This window comes from Emys orbicularis, chromosome 15, assembly GCF_028017835.1.
Source record: "Emys orbicularis isolate rEmyOrb1 chromosome 15, rEmyOrb1.hap1, whole genome shotgun sequence".
NCBI classification, from domain to species: Eukaryota; Metazoa; Chordata; order Testudines; family Emydidae; genus Emys; species Emys orbicularis.
The window spans coordinates 18896740-18915608 of NC_088697.1; the positions used below are offsets into that span (position 1 = coordinate 18896740).

Here is an 18869-nt window from a genome sequence, read left to right on the forward strand (position 1 = left end):
GTGTTGACCACCGTTGTAGCAGAGAGTGTATGTGTTTTGGTTGTATGTGGACTTGTATGGCTCTATTTCTCTGTGTTTGTTCCCCCCTGAGGCCCTCCAAGCTGTTCATCCATGAAGCCAATTCATCCCTGATCTAACGTCAATGGAGTAATATTGGAGATGAATTTGACCCTTTATGTTGCTAGAGAGAGGTCAAAACTAGAGCCTTGAATCTTAAAACCAGGGAGAAGCGGAGGTCTGATTTGCCTCCCTGGTTCTGAACCTGCCCCTCTGGCTCTGCTTAGGTTTGATCCAGAGAATTTTCTGTTCCCGGTTTCAGTTTGGATGTGGCCAAACTATAAACACAGCTGATCTCACAAGTCTCGTGCCGAAGTTCTGGTGAGAATTTCGCACTCTTGAATTCTACCCCTAAGTCTGATTCTGCTTCAGTCCCTCGACCAAACCCAATTCTGACACAGAGCCAAACCCCACCTCTAGTGAACGTAAGCCATTTGGCGTCTTCCCAGAGTGCAGAAAAGCTAATGCAGGCAGGTCCTGGAACTTCAGACATTCCTGGGCCCTTTCCATACCAAAGTGCCAACGGGGCATATTTTTAATTTCCCTATCAAATGATTTTATTTGTAAGAGTTTAAGGCTGAACTGTAGCAGCAGTCAGTCTGGCACAGATTGATGGGCCTGTAACCAGAGGCCCTGATTAGCAAAGCACTTGAGCATGGTGTTAACTTTAAGCACTTGAAGTCAAAGGGACTTAAGCACATGCTTAACGTTCAGCATATGTTTAAGTACTTTGCTATGTTGGGACCAGAACAGGGATCTCGTAGGCAGCTGCTCTGCAAGCTTCCCTCACCTTGCCTGCGGGAAGTGCCCTCTCCTGGACTTGGAGGGACTGCTCTAGGAATGAAGGGACTTCAGTCTCCATGGCCCATTCAAACCTTGTTGTCTCTGAGCTGGCAAAGAAGGTAGTCCATTAGTGATGGTGACTTTTTGACTTGGATGCTTAGCCAGTGCCAACTGGACTGAGTCTTCTGAGTCGTGCAGAATCAATAATTTATTTGCCACATTTTTGCCTTTTTTCCTGCTCATGAATTGTCTGTGAACTGATTCCAAAATTCCTGATTTCATTTCTCATTCAAAATTACTTCTGATTTTTGTCAGCAGACATTCTTGGGATGAAATGTTGTGGGCTGGGTGGTCCCATAACTCATGCAATCAAGCGAACAGAAGCAGACCCTTGTAACTAGCCAGTGTCCCATGGCTTGGGAATTTTACAGTCTCACTTACAATTTGACATTCATTTCTGGCAAATATTCAAGCGTTAAATTAGCTCTGAGTGTTCGCACCAGTAAAGGAGAAACACTCATCTTTATGGAAAGAACCAAGAGTACAATGAATCCGATTTGGCTTTCAAATTCATGAATAAATGTGTATTCACATAACACATTTCACCTATCTGTCCAATTCACTTCATGCAGAGGCCCATCCCTGCAACACCTTCAACTTGCTAGTGTCCTGATATGGGATTTAAACTGATAAACTACTGCCACTTAGCTCATTATCAGTCCTCTTAGCTATCCACTACCTCTTTGTGTAGGTACCTTAAACACCACAACACTTCTGAACGGGTGAAAGAAGCAAGCTTTCCTCTTAACTGGTGCAAATTCTTTGGCTGCAGTAATAGTAGTCGACTCAAAATGAGTGATGATGTAGAGATGCCTGCAGATTACTGTGGAACCTCCCTGGAACATATCATAATAGTCTGGGAGACCAAAGCAACGTGGCGCAACAGGTGCAACAGACTGAATGCAGCTACTGAAATACTGTTGGCTTGATTCTCAGCATTCCAGGCTTTAACAATGTTGTCGTCTAATCTCTGGCTCTTAGTCCAGTGCGTTCAATTGTCGCACTTGTTGGCGGTGTCATAATTGGCAGGAAACAAGATCTTAACTGGGTCATGTCTTCTAGAAGGAATTATCTTCCTGGGGGCACCTGATCCTAGAATTCTGATGTTTCACTTCTCTCTAGCCATTAGTATGGCATTCATCGTGGTAGTATGTGAATCTGCCCCGGGCGTCTGTCCTCACGGCTGGGAGCATGGTGCTGCTGTGATAACAGGCTGTAGCCCTTCTTTTGATGCTGGGACCCTTTAGACAAACTGGCAGTGCAGTGTGTGCTTCTTAGATAACTTGCTATCTAGCGCAATGCTTTTAATTCTCTCCCACAACTCCCCTTTAGAGGGAAAAGGGAGGACGTACAGCTGGTGAAATATGGACTAATGCATCCTAAGTGATGAGATGTTCACATGGCATGCTCTGGATTTAGTACCATCTGCTGCCTATCAAGTTATCAGGACCATTCTATTGGCCAATATGTACTGTTCTGGAGGTTGGTTTAAGCCTTGGCTGCTGATGAGAAAACTATTGTTTGTGTTGTAGCAACTAGCTCCTGGGATCTTCTCTGCCCCACCAAAAAATAAGTAATAGCTCTTCCCCATTTTATTCTTCTTTGAGATGTTTGCAAGTGAGCTTAGGCCAGGATATCCTGGGCTTTGATCCAGGATTTTCGCTGTCTTTGGGACACGGGCAAGTGAGTTCTCTTCCAATCTGCTTCTGTTCCCCTCTGTCGGACAAACAATCTTGTGTCCAATGGCTGTGAGTGTCTCCCGGCACCTGTTTGCCTTTCCCCTGGGCCTCTACATTGCTGAAATAATTCATTGCTCCCTTCCGGTCCCACAGCTTCCTCCTCCAAACTATGGAGCCTCTTCCAGGTCCTGGGAAGTGGCTGGGGCTGTGTATGTTGGGCAGAGGGACCTAGGTGGCTTGTTCATGATGTATGTATTGCTTTGATACCAGGTTTTCTGCAGTCTCTGCCCAACCAGAATCTTCTCTGTGCGTTTCGTGGAAGGAGTTGGGAGACTAGCAGTGTGGGGGCTGACGGACAGGCCAGCGTGCAGCTGTTCAGTGATGGCTGAGCCGCCTCCTACTGTTTTCCCCAGAATATCATAGAATCATAGAATAACAGGATTGGAAGGGACCTCAGGAGGTCATCTAGTCCAACCCCCTGCTCAAAGCAGGACCAATCCCCAGACAGATTTTTACCCCAGTTCCCTAAGTGGCCCCCTCAAGGATTGAACTCACAACCCTGGGTTTAGCAGGCCAATGCTCACACCACGTGCTGCTTGTAGGAATTTAGATTCATGAAGAGCTTTAGTGCCCAGGAAATCCCTGGGATTCACACAGCCTGAGTTAGGTGCTCACACTGCCTATCTGGTAAATGGAGAGAGATCAGCACCTCAGAATGGGATTCACAGAAGCCAGGACGCTGAACAGACAGCCGCCTAGGCTAGTCCGTGGGAGATGCCAAAGAGAAGGGTATGACCTAAGCTCTGGCTCGTCTCAAGACGTTCAATGCCTAAATTAAGCTGGAGCTGCCTTCTGCTTGGGATCCTCAGCTGTGAGCCCTCTTCTGGCCTCAGGTGCCTAAAGCATTTCTTGTAACCCAGGAGTTAGGGGACTTACCCAGGATGGGGGAGACCCCGCGTTTGAGTCCCCTCTCCGAGATGGGATTTGAACTGGGCTCAGGTGAACAGGTGAGGGTCCTACTCACAGAGCTATGGGACAGTTGGATGTGGGGCTTCTTCCGAATCCATATCTCCTGTTGATGCTGTTCCATTGTGGCTAAACAAATAAATAGCCATTGGAGCCTGGCTCTCCGCCAGGAATGCCCGCCCCACCAGGCAACACAGTCATTCCCTCGCTGGCCCAATGACTCTTTAATTATCCAGATTATTAACAGCTTCCACAGGAGAGATTTAGCCGCATCAGGCTCTCCAATAGCCCAGTGGTTAGAGCACTCACCCGAGTGGTAGATCCCTGTCAAATTCCTTCTCCTCATCAGGCTGGGATGGGGGGTGGACTTGAGCTGGGGGTCTCCAACATCCTGGGTGAGTACCCTCACCGCTGGGCTAAAGTTATAAGGGGGGTCCCCCCATCACACTCTGGTTTTGTGTGGAGCTAGATGTGCTCTACTGGACTGGGCCCCACAGGCAGGTTAAGCAACTGTCTTCCTCAGGTGGTGAATTGCTCTGGGGCTAAGGGTCTGGGTGGCTGGAGTGAGTGCGCAGGCCCCGAGGCAGAAACATAGGTACCGAGGGGACTTTTATTGCAAAACGTAGACTCCTGCAGCGTTCGGCAGCAACTGAGCGGGAGTTCTGGGAAAAGCAGTGGAGCTTAAATCTGGGACTTAGGCACCTAACTGCTGCTTAGGCACCTAAGCCCCTTTGTGAATCTAGCCCTCACCGTCCCTGGGCTACACGCTGCAGCCAATGGAAGCATCACGCTTACAACAGCAATCGAATCCAGATCTTCTTCAAAAAGCATGTGCTGCTACCACAGGAGCTCAAGGGAATAGCCCTTAGCCGTGCAGGGCCGGAGACACACAGCTAAACAGCTCTGATTCCCTTCAGTAGAGGGCAGTGGCCTGCCAAGTCATTACAACGCTGGGCATTTCTGCAGTGCAGATCAAGGATTAAGTCATTGGATCGGGGCGTATCCCAACTACATCCCGATCATGACTGACTGCACAGTCTCGGGACAGTGCCAGATCTCTCAGTTCATGCATCTTAGCGTTACGTACGGTAGGGAATTTGGCCAGTACTGATCAGTGTCGTAATTACTAAAGCCTGGGCCGCTGTAAACACCAGGCCCTTTAGGAGAAGGTTTGGCTGTAAACCCTTGCTAGTGCTCAGACTGGAAGGGGAGGAATGTAGAACAGAGCACTCGGAGTCTGGACTCCCAGCTCCACCTCTGACTAGCTGATTGACCCTGGGAAACTTCTGTACTGTAGTTTCCTTCTCTGTACAGTGGTTTTCCCTTCCCAGCACCTTCCATCCCCAGCCATGGGCCAGGAACCCATTGGTCTGGGTGCTGTACAAGCCCAGAACAAAAAGATGGTCCCTACCATTCTATGTGATACACACTCCTCTTGTGGGTGGATGTAGGCCACACTTCATTTCCATTCTGCGGATCTAGCTGATGTCAGTCTCTACGCACACATTTCCCAGCCCCCATGCTCCCGATCCCCTATGGATGACCCGTGGATCGGGATGTTTCGATGTATGGCTCCTTTAACAGCCATCCTGATTAGGTGCCGCTTGCGTTCCCCTTGCTGCACAGATGGCCCTAGATTTACTGTGCTGTTCCCTCCATTCACATCTGTGCTGAGCTGAAACCTGAGGCCCGTCTCCTAAGCTTGTTTTGGCTATCTCTGAGGCTGGGTTGCTGCTGGCCTCCTGCTTCCACCCAGGTGACATTTGTCACACAAATGTGCCATTTATCCATGCTAATTTGATTCTTCCTCATCAACTTGTCCCCCTCTCAGGCAAGCGGGCCAATTTTTGCTAACACATTAAATTAAGCATCCCTTCTCCTGGACACACTTCGCCCCCTGTTTAGTTCTGGCTTAGGGCATTTATGTCAAATACGGATGGGTTGTCAAGAGCGTGGGGCGCAGCAAACGTTATTCCACTCGCCGAGGTGGAGTACCAGCAGCGCTGTAACTGCGGAGTCAGAGCGCTCTACGTGCCTTGCCAGTGTGGACGGGGAGTGAGCTAGGGCGCCCGGGGCTGCTTTATTGCGCTGTAACTCACAAGTGGCTCCTGATCTGACCGCATCAGTCAGCCCTCTTCGGTGCAGCAAACAAGCTGGGACAGACAGTAGGCGGGAAGGAAACTAGGATAAACCTACTGGAGGTGCTGTTTCTGGTTTTTTTTAACCTCCCCTGTGTGGGGCGGGGGGGAGCTGTGCTGAAGGGGTTAGAGGAAGTGCCTCACACTCTGTGCAGAACCCCCTAAGGAATCTGCTGGTTTATTTATTTTTGGAGGTTCCTTTTACAAACGAGCCATAAAACCAGAGTCTTGGCCACACATGGGATCTTTAAAGGCCAGGCTGTGGTAGCCTCAGTGCCGTGGCCTTTTTGTGGAACAAAAAATTCCAAGTTTGGCAATGTCAGAATGTCAATTTGAACTGAAATGTTTTGGTTTGAATCGACACTTGGACATGGACTGTTTCATTTTGCTTCAAAATGTCAATACGAGAAACTTAATTGAAATTGACATTTTTTTTTCCCTATGGAAAATTTCAGTGAACTCATTTTCCGTCAATTATTTTTTATTCTGGTTGCTGGGCACTGTTTAGCGAGCCGCTGTGCTCCACCCCAGAGGAGGCTGCATTCCAGGCATGGCAGACATCCTTCCTCTAAAGTTCCCCTGAAATCCTTTGGGAAGAAAAGTGCTCAAAACTGCATGCTATTATTACTGGATTACTCCTTAGCCTGCTCACGGTGCACTTTGTGGGAAACTGTCCTATGTGCTAATCATGGCAGCCTTCCCCCAGAGTGAGAGAGGTGGTGTTAAGAGACCAGAAAGATCTTATTTTGTATTGTGCCCCCTCCTCCAGTTTTGGCTGAGGAACCAGGAATGCTATGGCTTTGTCTCCCCAGAGACAGACTACTAGTGACTGCTGGCATTCCAAACCTTGTGTGATTTAGACCTGATCGGAGCAGAGTTCAATGATTCAGTGATTCTGGTGCCACCCTCGGTGCCTTCAGTGGGTTTTCATGGGTCGGAACTCTTCTGATAATGTTCAAGAAGGAGCAGATTCTGGCTTCTGCACCCTGGAGCTGAGGGTATTCTATGCTGGAGGTGTTATTTCTAGCTTGGGTGGACGTACCCACACTAGTGAGCTAAAAATTGTGGTGGGACAGGTTGGTCATAGAATCATAGAATATCAAGGTTGGAAGGGACCTCAGGAGGTCATCTAGTCCACCACCTCCCTAGGTAACCCATTCCAGTGCTTCACCACCCTCCTAGTGAAAAAGTTTTTCCTAATATCCAACCTAAACCTCCCCAACTGCAACTTGAGACCATTAGTCCTTGTTCTGTCATCAGGTACCACTGAGAACAGTCTAGATCCATCCTCTTTGGAACCCCCTTTCAGGTAGTTGAAAGCAGCTATCAAATCCCTCCTCATTCTTCTCTTCTGCAGACTAAACAATCCCAGTTCCCTCAGCCTCTCCTCATAAGTCATGTGCTCCAGCCCCCTAAGCATTTTTGTTGCCCTCCGCTGGACTCTTTCTAATTTTTCCACATCCTTCTTGTAGTGTGGGGCCCCAAACTGGACACAGTACTCCAGATGAGACCTCACCAATGTCGAATAGAGGGGAATGATCACGTCCCTCGATCTGCTGGCAATGCCCCTACTTATACAGCCCAAAATGCCGTTAGCCTTCTTGGCAACAAGGGCACACTGTTGACTCATATCCAGCTTCTCGTCCACTGTAACCCTTAGGTCCTTTTCTGCAGAACTGCTTCCTAGCCATTCGGTCCCTAGTCTGTAACAGTGCATGGGATTCTTCCGTCCTAAGTGCAGGACTCTGCACTTGTCCTTGTTGAACCTCATCAGGTTTCTTTTGGCCCAATCCTCTAATTTGTCTAGGTCCCTCTGTATCCTATCTGTACCCTCCAGCGTATCTACCACTCCTCCCAGTTTAGTGTCATCTGCAAACTTGCTGAGAGTGCAGTCCACACCATCCTCCAGATCATTAATGAAGATATTGAACAAAACCGACCCCTGGGGCACTCCACTTGAAACCGGCTGCCAAGTAGACATGGAGCCATTGATCACTACCCGTTGAGCCCGACGATCTTAGCCAGCTTTCTATCCACCTTATAGTCCATTCATCCAGCCCATACTTCTTTAACTTGCCGGCAATAATACTGTGGGAGACCGTATCAAAAGCTTTGCTAAAGTCAAGGAGTAACACATCCACTGCTTTCCCCTCATCCACAGAGTCCGTTATCTCCTCATAGAAGGCAATTAGGTTAGTCAGGCATGACTTGCCCTTGGTGAATCCATGCTGACTGTTCCTGATCATTTTCCTCTCCTCTAAGTGCTTCAGAATTGATTCCTTGAGGACCTGCTCCATGATTTTTCCAGGGACTGAGGTGAGGCTGACTGGCCTGTAGTTCCCCGGATCCTCCTCCTTCCCTTTTTTAAAGATGGGCACTACATTAGCCTTTTTCCAGTCATCCGGGACCTCCCTCGATCGCCATGAGTTTTCAAAGATAATGGCCAATGGCTCTGCAATCACATCCGCCAACTCCTTTAGCACCCTCGGATGCAGCGCGTCCGGCCCCATGGACTTGTGCTCGTCCAGTTTTTCTAAATAGTCCCGAACCACTTCTTTCTCCACAGAGTGCTGGTCACCTTCTCCCCATACTGTGCTGCCCAGTGCAGCAGTCTGGGAGCTGACCTTGTTCGTGAAGACAGAGGCAAAAAAATCATTGAGTACATTAGCTTTTTCCACATCCTCTGTTACTAGGTTGCCTCCCTCATTCAGTAAGGGGCCCACACTTTCCTTGACTTTCTTCTTGTTGCTAACATACCTGAAGAAACCCTTCTTGTTACTCTTAACATCCCTTGCTAGCTGCAACTCCAAGTGTGATTTTGGCCTTCCTGATTTCACTCCTGCGTGCCTGAGCAATATTTTTATACTCCTCCCTGGTCATTTGTCCAATCTTCCACTTCTTGTAAGCTTCTTTTTTGCATTTAAGTTCAGCAAGGATTTCACTGTTAAGCCAAGCTGGTCGCCTGCCATATTTACTATTCTTTCTACACATTGGGATGTTTTTTTCCTGCAACCTCAATAAGGATTCTTTAAAATACAGCCAGCTCTCCTGGACTCCTTTCCCCCTCATGTTATTCTCCCAGGGGATCCTGCCCATCAGTTCCCTGAGGGAGTCAAAGTCTGCTTTTCTGAAGTCCAGGGTCCATATTCTGCTGCTCTCCTTTCTTCCTTGTGTCAGGATCCTGAACTCGACCATCTCATGGTCACTGCCTCCCAGGTTCCCATCCACTTTTGCTTCCCCTACTAATTCTTCCCGGTTTGTGAGCAGCAGGTCTAGAAGAGCTCTGTCCCTAGTTGGTTCCTCCAGCACTTGCACCAGGAAATTGTCCCCTACACTTTCCAAAAACTTCCTGGATTTTCTGTGCACCGCTGTATTGCTCTCCCAGCAGATATCAGGGTGATTAAAGTTTCCCATGAGAACCAGGGCCTGCGATCTAGTAACTTCTGCTAGTTGCCGGAAGAAAGCCTCGTCCACCTCATCCCCCTGGTCTGGTGGTCTATAGCAGACTCCCACCACAACGTCACCCTTGTTGCTCACACTTCTAAACTTAATCCAGAGACGCTCAGGTTTTTCTGCAGTTTCATACCGGAGCTCTGAGCAGTCATACTCCTCTCTTACATACAATGCAACTCCCCCACCTTTTCTGCCCTGCCTGTCCTTCCTGAACAGTTTATATCCATCCATGACAGTACTCCAGTCATGTGAGTTATCCCACCAAGTCTCTGTTATTCCAATGACATCATAGTTCCTTGACTGTGCCAGGACTTTCAGTTCTCCCTGCTTGTTTCCCAGGCTTCTTGCATTTGTGTATAGGCACTTAAGATAACTCGCTGATTGTCCCGCTTTCTCAGTCTGAGACAGGAGTCGTCCCCTCTTGCACTCTCCTGCTCGTGCTTCCTCCTGGTATCCCATTTCCCCACTTACCTCAGGGCTTTGGTCTCCTTCCCCCGGTGAACCTAGTTTAAAGCCCTGCTCACTAGGTTAGCCAGCCTGCTTGCGAAGATGTTCTTCCCTCTCTGCGTTAGGTGGAGCCCGTCTCTGCCTAGCACTCCTCCTTCTTGGAACACCATCCCATGGTCGAAGAATCCAAAGCCTTCTCTCTGACACCACCTGCGTAGCCATTCGTTGACTTCCACGATTCGACGATCTCTACCCAGGCCTTTTCCCTGCACAGGGAGGATGGACGAGAACACCACTTGCGCCTCAAACTCCTTTATCCTTCTTCCCAGAGCCACGTAGTCTGCAGTGATCCGCTCAAGGTCATTCTTGGCAGTATCATTGGTGCCCACGTGGAGAAGCAGGAAGGGGTAGCGATCTGAGGGCTTGATGAGTCTCGGCAGTCTCTCCGTCACATCGTGAATCCTAGCTGTGTAAAAGGGCCATAAGGGAGCCACGTTACAGTTATGCCCACTAGAACTGCCAGAATGGGAGTAGAGGGGGCATCGACCTGGTCTACACTAGAAAAGATGTGCTGGCGTAGCTATCCTGGTATAAATCCTCTTAGTGGAGACACCGTTGAAATAGGCAAAAGAGGGCTTATGTCAGAATGGCTTAGACCAGTTTTCCAAATGCGATACGCTGTAGTGGCAACGGTCAATGGCGGGGCCTTTGCTAGTATAAAAATGTCATTTAAAAAAAATCACCCGCTCCCCAGTATTATTACGGCAGAAGTGTGAAGTGTGCGCCACAGGGGCCCTGGTGTAACTCAGCATTCAGGTCACTAAGGTTTTCTAGGTAGCATTTAAGATCTAAAAAAGGTCTAATCCAGTGGTCCCCAACCTTTTTCGTCTGGCGGGCGCCAAACGACGAGCCACGGAGGACCGTGGCGGCGGACGAGCATCCGTCGAAATGCCGCCGAAAAGCGGCAACGACAATAGGCATCGCCACCGAAATGCCGCCGACAAGCAGCGTCATCTAGAGGCGTCGCCGCCAAAAATCAGCCGACCAGTACGTGGGCGCACTTAGACGCCCCGGTGGGCGCCATGGCGCCCGCGGGCGCCGCGTTGGGAACCACTGGTCTAATCTGTGTGGCCAGTGAGAACTACCCAGATGCTCTGGCTGCCACATGCCATTCCATGGTTGTACAAATATAAGGTCCCTTTAAATACGCTGGCCTCACCCTCTGATAACTCTTAACATCTTTGTGAAGGGCGTGAATAGATCCAAACACTGTAGGCTTAAGTCTGTGCTTCCGAAATCTGTTTCGGATGGCAGCTCTTCCAGGGACCGCTTGGATTCAGCCGTCTGCTGTCTGGGTATTTAGCACCAATAAACTGAATTTGGTTTGCGGGTAAAATACTTCTCCTGTCCGCTTCCTTGAAAAGATCTGAAAGCGCTTCATAAGCGAGCACGAATTAAGCCGCTCAATAGCTATGTGTGGAAGGCAAATATTATCTGTGTAGAGAAACTGAGGCACAGAGGGAGCTGGGACCTGTCTTAGGGGTGTCTCCAGTCTATTGGCCTGCTCTACCCCCGTCTCTCACAAATCACTCCACTGCATTGTACAGCCCTTGTCCCCATTTCACTTTCTGACCTCCCAAGTGGGCTGTGCTAGCACCACAACAGAATTAATGCGGTGACATGCAGAAAGCGTGCTTTGAAATTGATTTCATTGCGAGCGCTCTCATGCATGTAATCAGCAGGAGGTGTTACCCTCTGTCTCTTATTTCACATAAATGAAATTAAACAATTTAACAGCCTGTGCAGAGGTTTTCCTGGGGGTGAGGAGGAGACTGGAGAGTGAGACACAGACGTATCTGTAAGTGTTAATTCTTTGAAGCGTGGGTGTTATCTAATTGGGGTGGGGATGGGTATTCCACCAGCGAGAATAGGAAAACACCATAAAGACTCTAGGGCCGAGAAATCTAGTGTACACTTATGTACTGTGACAGACCCAGACCAGTGGGGTACAGGAGTCTGGTAGAAGGCAAATATACTGGTCACTGGATGAGTAGTTTTCTGTTCCCTGAGTGACCAGAGCAGGGGCTGCACTAGAGTAATCAGGAACCTGCTAGAACCAGTTAAGGCAGGCAGGCTAATTAGGACACCTGGAGCCAATTAAGAAGCTGCTAGAATCAATTAAGGCAGGCTGGGTTTTAAAAGGGCACCTGGGTTTTAAAAGGAGCTCACTTCAGTTTGTGGTGCGAGAGTGTGAGGAGCTGGGAGCAAGAGGCGCAAGGAGCTGAGAGTGAGAACTGTTGGAGGACTGAGGAGCACAAGCGTTATCAGACACCAGGAGGAAGGTCCTGTGGTGAGAATAAGGAATGTGTTTGGAGGAGGCCATGGGGAAGTAGCCCAGGGAGTTGTAGCTGTCATGCAGCTGTTACAGGAGGCACTATAGACAGCTGCAGTCCACAGGGCCCTGAGCTGGAACCTGGAGTAGAGGGCGGGCCCGGGTTCCCCCCAAACCTCCCAATTGACCTGGACTGTGGGTTCTTTCAGAGGGGAATGTCTCTGGGCTGTTCCCCAACCCACATGGTGAATCTCTGAGGCAAGAAAATCCGCCAATAAGCGCAGGACCCACCAAGATAGAGGAGGAACTTTGTCACACTGGTGTCAGGGGTGGGATCTTGGGGGGATCCAGTCCAGGCCCCGTGGTTACCAGCTGGGTTTTGCATGTAATGCAGTGGATGATAAATTTCTCCATCCACAGCTCTCTGTCTGCTCCTTGTCAGAGCGGTGGTGGAGCTGGGTTCCTGGAGCCTGGTAGAATTCTCATCCCCCTTCCTCTCAACCTGCTTTATTTTACTCTCCTCTATATGAAATGCCACCAATTCTTAGTTTGTTTTGGGCCCTGGCCTACAAATCTCTCTCCCTTTTTGAGAGCCAAACTTAACAGCTGAAAGCCTGGGCAGGGACAGTTAAGCTGCTCATAAAAACACCTGTTAATTGTGGCAGTTGTAAGGAGATTATTTCCCTGAGCCATGTTCAGGTTCATGCCCAGGACTCCAGGCCCCTCTCCCCCTGCCTGGTGGTTACTGCTTGGGAGAGGACTGGGCCTCGATCCAGCCGATGGCTGAGGGAGGGCCAGACGCTGGCCGGGACTGGATTCTTCAGCAGTGAGACGTGAGGCTGTGGTGTTTCCTTCCCCTACAGAGTCCCCCCTCTGGAGAAGACATGACACTGCTGACAGCAAACATATTTCAGGCCGGTACCTACATTCTCTGTACGTTGGAAGAAGAATGGCTTGTAGAGCCATGATGGTGAAACCGAGGCACAGGGTGACAATGAGACTTGCACAAGGATCAGGCAGAAAGCCAGTGGCACAGCTGCAACTCTCCAGACTTAAAACCCAGGGCTCTGTCCACTAGGCAGTACTGATGTTTGGGCTGAATTTTGAGAGAGAGATTTTGGCTGTCTCGCTTAGTTTTTGTATATAATAAAAATATGTTAAAAGAATGTTTAGGTTGCAAAAGTCAACCTCTGAAAAGTCACATACCAGAATAAAGGTCGCCTGTGCTGCCTTAATTTGGCCCCCTTGTGTGTATGCATTGTGATGTGGTTTTAATTACATGATTTCATATTGTTTTTCTGCCCCACAGGTCCTCTGCCTCCTTCACTGCAAAGGATGGACAGTGCTCACTGACTGGGTAACTATTTATATTTCTTTTTATCCTCCTCATTCACTGTGTGGCCTCATGCATTATTTACTGTCTGCCATCTAAACCTGCCTTGAATACAGAATTATCAATTTCCTCATGGGCTTTTCCATGGCGCTCTCCTTAATGAATTGAAGCCAGTTCAATGGTTGTACAGAACTATCTTCACAATAGGCTTGAGAGGGGCAGTGGTGTGTTATCTGCATTTTACAGATGGGCACTGAAACCCAGACATGGAAGCCAAAATTGTCCATTGTTATCTTGGGTGTCCCGTCTGAGAAGCGAGTCCTTAGCATTTTATAGCACGTCAGAGCAGAGCGCCTATTAACCACAGTTTTGAGTGCCCAGCACGTCTGCAGCTCAGGTCACAGGCGTCTCACATTGTGCCCCCAGCAGATGAGGACCACACGGTGGCCTGTGAAAACATTGGTTCATGTTACTTGCCCAGCATCACACAGGATCTCTACAGCAGAGTCACTTTCCTTTAGCCAAGAGACCATCTTTTCTCTCCCCCCACCCCCGCCTTATTCATTACGCATCTTCCAACTTCTGCAACAAATGAGACAAGGGGCCTATAGACAATATCCTCCTTCACTGCACAACCTTGGTTCATCCCTGGGGGGGATCCATCCGGTGCACTGAATGAGGCAGGTGTCGTGTGGAAAAATAGTCTGTCATCATGTAATTAAAGACACTTGTAATGGACAGCCTCACTTCTGATCACTCCTAGTTTTTGAGGGCTTGACTTTGCAACCCTAATCGTGTTCTTTGAATGTAGATTTTTGAATGTAACAGAAGTATATAGATTTTCTTGTGAGAACAATTATCAATGGCATGTGTCAGCTCTTCTCACCTGGCCCTCAGCTGAGCCATCGTGAACGGACCGATCTCTCAAAGATGTTGATGCAGAGTTGGATCTGGAGGACGGATCTGAAGGTGGCTTTGTGGAAAGGCTCAGGCAGGGCCGGCTTTAGCAAGTGCGGGGCCCGATTCCTGGGGCTGCATTTCCGATTGCCGGCTGGGATGGGTGGGGGGGCCGTGGGGCTTGCCATGCTCCGGACGGCAGTCCATCCGGGGCTGCGGGGCTGCCGCGGTCTGGCCGGGGTCTCGGGGCTGCGGCGCTCCGGCCGGGGCTGCGGGGCTGCCGTGCTCCAGCCGGAGCTCCGGCCGGGGTCGCGGGGCTGCGGGGCTGGCCGCGCTTCGCCGGAGCTCCAGCAGGGGTCACGGGGCCGCGGGGCTTGCCGTGCTCCGGCTGGAGCTCCAGCCAAGAGAGCGGGGCCGTGGGGCAGCTGTGCTCCGGCCGGGGTCGCGGGGCCGTGTGACTGTCGTGCTCCAGCTGGAGCTCCAGCCGGGAGAGCGGGGCTGCGGGGCTTCCGCGCTCCGGCCGGCGCTCTGGCCAGGGGAGCGGGGCCCCCGAAGACGACCGCTGCCCGGGTGAGTGCATGGGGCCCTCTTAGGCGCAGGGCCCGATTCCTGGGAATCAGGCGAATCAGCCTAAAGCCGGCCCTGGGCTCAGGGCGGGTGTTCCGGGAGCGAGGCTCAGTGTGGGAGAGCACGTGAGAAGCTGATGAAACTGGCATCCGGAGGAGATGAGGAGGAGAGAGGCAGAGCTGTGTAAGGTGTTGCAGGCCAGGAGCCCAAGGAAGTCGGGAGATGTTAGGGGTGGGGATGATGTGGTTGGAGCCAGGGCAAGGGAGATAAAAAAAGGCAGCTGCTAATAAGGCAAAGTTACAATAAAACATTTAACATACTATATCATACATGACTTATTCAGGATCAGGTTAATATTCAAAGAATCCAGGTAAGATTCTGGCTTGCTGGCTGGGGAGCCCTCCCCTTCTGCATATGCTAAAAAGGGTCACCAAACTTCTAACTATTTATCATCTTTTTGGCACTTCTCTTGCATGTACTCACTTGGTGTGAAAGCTTCTCCATCACAAGGACAGTCCATATTTTACTATACCACAAGTTCAAGTGTTGGGGAAAAGAGTGTTTCCATATGGGGAACTGAGATGCAGAGAGATAGTGACTTGCCCAAGGTCACACATGAAGTCAGTTGCAAAGCTGGATGTTTGAGTCCAAATCTCCTGAGTCCCAGTCTAGTGCCTTGACCCCAGAGTCATCCTTCCTCTCACCCCTCCCTGTAGCATCTCTGAAACTATTCTTTGTGGCTCTTAATTTCTTAGAGATTGAAATTTACGGAATATGTGTTACTTAAACTTCAGGTCAAAACCCTTTTTGCTACAGCAGAACGGCCAGTGGAAAAACTTTTAACATTTGCTGCTGCAATAGAATTGCTCTTGGGTTGGGGACTTATCCGAAGATAAGTTTGTTTGTTTTGCTTTTTAGATTTTTTTGCCTAAATGAATTGACTAGAATACAAAAAAACCGAACCAAAGACTGCTCTACTTTTAAATGTAAAGAAAGCTTTAATATTTAAGGCACAGTATGAACCCACAATTAATGGCTTTTGCAATAAAGAAAATACAAATTTTAAATGACAAAATCCACAGCTTTGTGACAGCTGAAGTTCAGAGACAAGGCTGTAGCCGCTGCAGAGGCAGTGCCAAGTTCACTCCCTCCCCATTCCGCCCACCTCCTTTCCTGACTTTCTTTTCTCAGTTTAAAACTGTCATTTTTGTCATGTTCTCTTGCTCAACACAAAGTTTTCCCATCATATGAAATAAACTTTTAAAAGTTTAACATGTAAACCGGGACATGGGGATCAGAGAACTGTCCTGGATTTTAGGGGAATAGTGATAACTGACTGAAATCTTTTTTTCCCCAGTGAAACAGGTTTGTAGGTAGCCGTTCTTTGTTAGGTGTCATGGGCAAGCGCGTTTCTCATCCAGAAACACTTTTCCCCACTATTTTCCCCCATACAGTGGGCTTCAGAAATGATCAACAAGATTAACAAAAACACTGGGGGGGTTACATGTTTGGCGATATTTTGTAGCTGTCCCTCCAAAAGCACAGTTACATTTGTTTGGTTTTTGGTTTTGTTTCTCATTACATTCGAGGGGACCTGAAGAATTATTTGTGTTTTTATATCACACTTTACATTTTACTTTTATACAAGCTGTAACCCGAGATGCTTTACAACATTAAATAACAAGAAATTACTGATGTTACGGTGATTAAAGCTGTAAGTACAATATTTATATGCCAATTGATTTATTTTATAGTTCTATGATAAAAATGAGAAAGGAAGCACTTTTTCAGTACTAGTGTGCTGGGACGCTTTTGTATTTTTATGTCAGATTTTGTAAGCAAGTAGTTTATAAGTGAGGTGAAACTTGGGGGTATGCAAGACAAATCAGCCTCCTGAAAGAAGTACAGTCGTCTGGAAAGCTTAAGAGTCACTGGCCTAGATGCTCTACTGCCTATATTCACACGGGCCCCTTGTCAGAGGAACAGGCCAGCCATATGCCTTTGTTGTTGACAATCTGTAACCTAACAACAAGTATAATACAAAACTAAGGGCTGGTCTACACTGGGGGGGATCGATCTTAGATACGCAACTTCAGCTACGTGAATAGCGTAGCTGAAGTCGAAGTATCTTAGATCGATTTACCTTGGGTCCTCACGGCACGGGATTGACAGCCACGGCTCCCCCGTCGACTCCGCTACCGCCTCTCGCTCTGGTGCAGTTCCGGAGTCAACGGGGAGCGTGTTCGGGGATCAATTTATCATGTCTAGACGAGACACGATAAATCGATCCCCGATAGATCGATTACTACCCGCCGATCTGGCGGGTAGTGAAGACGTACCCTAACGGTGCAAGCTACTTCCCTTTTGACAACTACCCGTCCTTATCCTACTTGAACATAGAGAGAAGTTGCTCCTTACCTGGGAAGGGAGGCCAATGGACTTTTGAAGCATTGTCTCGAAACTATTTGTTAAGAAAGTATCTTGCAGCTGTTGTGTAAAAGAGGATGAGCCATTCAAACAGACCTGTTGATTAAAGATGGAAGGACCTAATTTTACCCCTCAAGGAAATGAAGAAGGCCTATGTGCTAATAGTGCTATATTATGATTATACAGGAAAACTTGTTCTGAGAGAAAAGGCAACTGATCATGTGGAGTTAGCAAATGTTGCCTTTTTGATTACATGTAGTTTCATGGTCCCAGAGAGCTTGAGGATTTTGATTGCCCTATGGAAAAATAACAAATTTCACAACCCGTATGTGCCTTTTTTATTGGCGATCCAACTCTTTGTGAATTGTTAACTGGAATAGTTTACAAAGTAAACTTTCTGAGGTATGGAAAGAAAACCTTGATCCTGTTGCACACAATCCAGTTTATTAAGGAAGGCGGTTTGTTTGTAGCGCTAGGAGCTGCCACGTTTCGTTTGTTAGCCAGAGCCATCGAGAGGTATTTCACTATGATTAAAAAGGAGGCCTTAAGGTGCCAATAAAAAGTATAGGCTTTTCCTTCTTATAGGTTTATCTCAGTTTCCCTGGGTACCTTACCAGTCTTCAACTGGAACTGTACTAACAACTTACCAGACTGCTCAACAGCTTTGCCTCTTTATTCCAAGAAATATGTTGCATTTTTCATCAGTATCTTTATAATCATTCTGGTGACAATTGTTATCATTTATGCACATATTTACTGGTAAAGTCCCATCGCCGTAATGTCACTAAGCATAATAACTCGGAGATCTATGGCACTGCTTAGGACATTTGTGATTGTAGTTGGCTTATTCATTGCCTGTTGGTCTCCGTTGTTATTCTGTTGCTCCTAGATGTAGCCTGCAAAGTAAAATAGTGTGCCATTTATGCAAGCCTGCCTGGCTTATCGCCTTGGTGAGCATTAATTCTGCATTGAATCTGAGCAAGGCAATGTGGCAGATTTTCTTTTGCCTTATTTTGGCTGTCTAGTGAAGACGAACAAGCATGGCCAGATTTTTGCCTATTCAGCCCACTGCAGATTACAGTCGAAGATAGTCTACAGCTTTTTAAGATCCAATTACGAAGTTTTTCAATCCTAGGGAAAAACTTTAACCAATTTTTTGAAACGTTGACTACCTATTTGTCACATAACTAGTTTTGGTTTGGGCTTTAATTTTGTAAGAGAACCGACTCAGGGAAGTATAAAATACAAAAATAATACAAAACGTAAGGCTGCAACAGTTCCCATCCTCCTATGCCCTTAAACAGAAGTTTCTTGTTGCTTAGGGAGGGAGACCAACAGACCTTTGAAGTGATAGCCCTGAACTATGGGCACAGCCACTGTATAAAAGAGGATGAGCCTGTGATTAAGGATGGAAACCCGCCTGAACAAGAAGTTCCTGATTAACCCACATGAGAACAAAGGAGGCCTTTTTGCTTTGCATGGGACGACTGACCCTGTTGATTGCGTTGCTTGCAAAGAATCGCGCCAGTGTTTTCTGCCTTCCAGATGTCCCCAGCTCTGCACGTTTCATAGGCAGCCAAATGGCTCTGGTGTGATAGACTGGTTCTGTGCGATGCCCAGAAAGGACTGAAGAGCTGATGTGTGCATTTCCCATGTATGTGTCTTTAATGGAACGGGCTTGTTCCAAACTCAGTAGTGTTCCACAGGCTTTCTCCTGAGCCCTTAATTAC

The 18869-nt window shown here is 48.2% G+C and overlaps 1 protein-coding gene and 1 pseudogene across 2 annotated transcripts in view; both read left to right on the top strand.

Annotated features, from left to right (window-relative positions):
• The window catches only part of ST3GAL4 (ST3 beta-galactoside alpha-2,3-sialyltransferase 4), a 145194-nt gene that overhangs the window by 24197 nt on the left and 102128 nt on the right, over positions 1-18869 (top strand). For both annotated transcript variants that reach the window (XM_065416960.1, XM_065416961.1), the window contains exon 2: positions 13225-13272. The gene's annotated coding sequence lies outside the window, so the exon portion shown is untranslated. The remainder of the gene's footprint in view (positions 1-13224; positions 13273-18869) is intronic.
• Positions 17280-18051, top strand: LOC135889213 (sphingosine 1-phosphate receptor 3-like; annotated as a pseudogene).